This window comes from Cibotium barometz, chromosome 55 (genome assembly GCF_041138505.1).
Source record: "Cibotium barometz isolate CiBa-2024 chromosome 55, ASM4113850v1, whole genome shotgun sequence".
Lineage (NCBI taxonomy): Eukaryota > Viridiplantae > Streptophyta > Polypodiopsida > Cyatheales > Cibotiaceae > Cibotium > Cibotium barometz.
In genome coordinates, this window is record NC_141100.1 from 21,736,286 (window position 1) to 21,739,553 (window position 3,268).

The 3,268-nt window shown below is 46.1% G+C and overlaps 1 pseudogene across 1 annotated transcript; it reads left to right on the forward strand.

Annotated features, from left to right (window-relative positions):
- LOC147607507 (3-ketoacyl-CoA synthase 9 pseudogene) lies at positions 1–1,821 on the forward strand (annotated as a pseudogene). Its single transcript, XR_015264704.1, has one exon. The product of XR_015264704.1 is annotated as a 3-ketoacyl-CoA synthase 9 pseudogene (transcript).
- Positions 1,822–3,268: the final 1,447 nt, after the last annotated feature.

A 3,268-nucleotide genomic window follows, 5' to 3' on the forward strand; every position in this document is an offset into this window, starting at 1 on the left:
CGATTTCATTAGGCAAACCATGCATGCATTTTGCATTCCCAAACGATAACAAACAACACAAGCAACGCCTACTATAAGTACGCCTTCACATGCAGCTTCGCACACACCTGGACTATCTCGTTACCAAACGTCTCAATTAGCTGTGATGGTTTTTCCGCAAACCTAGAGTGAACCAGCTAGCGCCTATCTTGCATTGCACTGAAACAATGCTGACTTCTCTGTCTCTTTTCTTTGTAATGTCCACGTTTGTAATTGCCTCACTCCTGCAAGAACTACAGCTCATGATCATGCTTTGGGAACCTTGCAAATGCCATATTATCAGCTGGCCTCTAGTCTTCTCTGCATGGGCCTTTGTCATGATCACCTCTGCTGTTGCAGCCTTGTTTTACCCTGTGTTTAGTCGACCAAGGCAAGTTTACCTGGTAGATTTTTCGTGTTTTCAGCCCGCTGATGAACAGAAATGCAACTACGAGAAGTCGGAATATATCACAATGCTCACTGGGAGTTTCACCCTAGCCAGCGTGGAGTTTCAACGGAAGATCTTTAAGCGTTCGGGGCTTGGTGAAGAGACCTACTTGCCCTATCACATGCTTGATTATACTGACACCAAATTGTCTCGATATGAGATTGCGCGCCTCGAAGCAGAGCAAGTGTTATTTGGCTGTGTAGATAGCCTCCTGAGGAAGACAAGACTTGATCCACGGGATATTGGCATAGTTATCACAAATTGTAGCCTCTATAGCCCAGCTCCTTCTTTTGCATCCATGCTTATAAACCGCTACAAGATGAAGGAGACTATAAAAGCCATTCACTTGGGAGGGATGGGTTGCAGTGCATCTGTAATAGCATGCAACTTAGCTAGAGATTTGCTTAAGGTTTACCCTAATCAGTATGCTTTGGTGGTAAGCACGGAGAACATCTCTCTTAATTGGTACTTTGGGAACAGCAAGTCGCAATTAGTGACTAATTGCTTGTTTAGGCTAGGGTGTTGTGCGATGCTTCTTACAAACAAGCGAGAGGAGAGGGCTAGATGCAAGTACGAGTTTTTGCATTGTGTGAGGACTCACAAGGCGGCGAGCGACCGCGCCCACACGTGTGCTTATCAGCGAGAGGATGGAGAGGGGTTTTGGGGTGTTTCGTTAACGAGGGATCTGATGGGGGTGGCAGCAGATGCACTAAGAACTAACATAGTCACTCTTGGCCCTCGTGTTTTGCCTTTTTCCGAGCAATTGCGTTACCTCTATAGCTTCCTTTCTCGCAAGCTACTCAACCTCAAGGTCAAGCAATTATACCAGCCTGACTTCAAGCTTGCATTCCAACATTTTTGCTTTCACGCCGGGGGACGTGCAGTCATAGACGAGATCCAGAAGAACCTCTTCCTCTCTGATGACCACATGGAAGCCTCGCGAGCCACCCTTCACCGATTTGGTAACACCTCTGCTAGCTGCTTGTGGTACGTGCTCGGATACATGGAAGCCAAGCAGAACATAAGGAAAGGGGACAAGGTGTGGATGCTCGGTTTGGGGTCTGGCTTCAAGTGCAACAGTGCAGTTTGGAAGGCCATCAATGACATCCCAGTTCCGCTCGACAGTCCCTGGCTCGACTGCATCCACAGGTACCCTGCCGCTATCAAAAAGGCATTCTAATGAGTTAATCAGATGCTTAAATTTGAAGGCCGTTTTGGGCTTTAGATATATAGAATTTGAACCTTTTTTACCATAGTTGTAAGTGAAACCTTATAAAGCTACTGATGCACCAAATTGGAATGGAGGGTGTAAGGTTTGAGGTTTGAATAATATGGAAAGAGATCATCTTTTGATATGTCTTTTTATTAGAATATACAAAACATTCAATATGTGTTACACCTCTTTATATGCAAATGCAACATGCCCATCTTCAATAATAATATATGTCCACTTAATAGATGAAATTATAGTTCTTTTTACAGTGTAAAAATCATCATTTTAATAATTGAGCTATTTCTACTTGGAATCTTAAAATTTCGAGTCTAAATTTGAAAGTTGTGTGTGATTGTACTTAATATAGGACTTAACAGCACTCAAAATGGACACCGGAATAAGTTTTTACGTAAAGTTTTAGTTAAATTACAGTAAACTACCAACCTTAATAAATACCTATCTGGGTGTCTAATTGACGAACAGATTGCACCCTTGCGCCTAGGAAAACATCTCCAATAATTTCACCTAAAAACATTTCGGTAGGCCAAGGACGGGGGCCGATATGCATATCGAGGTCCACACCCCAAAAAAGAAGTCCCCGTCCCAAAAGATGCCTCCTTGGGAAGCGTGCATCAAAGAACCTTACCCTAGACCATACACATACCAGGGCGCCCATACAAATGACCGTACACGGACCAAAGACCGGCTGCCCGAAAGTAAGGTCTTCTCTATCCACACCACGTGGACACCTATGCGGTCACTCCCCTGGAAGGCCCATGCATACTCCACCTTTAGCCCACTTCTCTGATTTTATATTCACGTGATCACAAATTTTTTTTTGTTAATAACATGTGTGAACATGTTATTAACATGTTCACATGTTAACATGTTCTCAAAAAAGCCGGTGGCAAGCGACCTGGTAACCGGGAAAAATCCCGCCGGGCTTTTGCTATACCCAGCGGGCCCGCCGGGATAACTCAAAGCCCGGCGGGGTCGTCATATAGCCCGGCGGGGTACAATTTTCTATATATATGGGCCCGGGGGGCCCTTTGGGATTTCATTGCTGACAACATACACAGGTAATGAAAACTTGTCTGTGTGTGTGTGTGTATGTGGGTGTGTTCGTGCGGGCAGCCGCCCACTGTCGCAATGCGCGGCAGGATGTGGGTGGTCCGCCACACGAGGGATGTGTGTGGGTGAGTTCGTGCGGGCAGCCGCCCATTGTCGCAATGCGCGGCAGGATTTGGGTGGCCCGCACACGACTGGTGTGTGTGTAAGGCCATTCTTCGGAATGGTGCTTACCCTGGGGCACTTAGTCGGTAACGCGGCTAGTCTGTGTCCTATGGTAAGTATGACACGCCGTAGCGGTACTAGTCGGTAACGCGGCAAGCATAGTATCGTTATGGCGATGTCACCTTCCCTTCCCTTCCCTTTGTCAAATGCGGACATATGGTCGGTAACGCGGCCAGTGTATGTTCGTATCCTATTGGTATTCCCATAGAATCGGGTGGCATTTTGTCGTTAACACGGCAAGTCTGTGTCGTCCGCTAGTGCATAAAATGTTTTTTGCATATTGCGGCATTTGATCG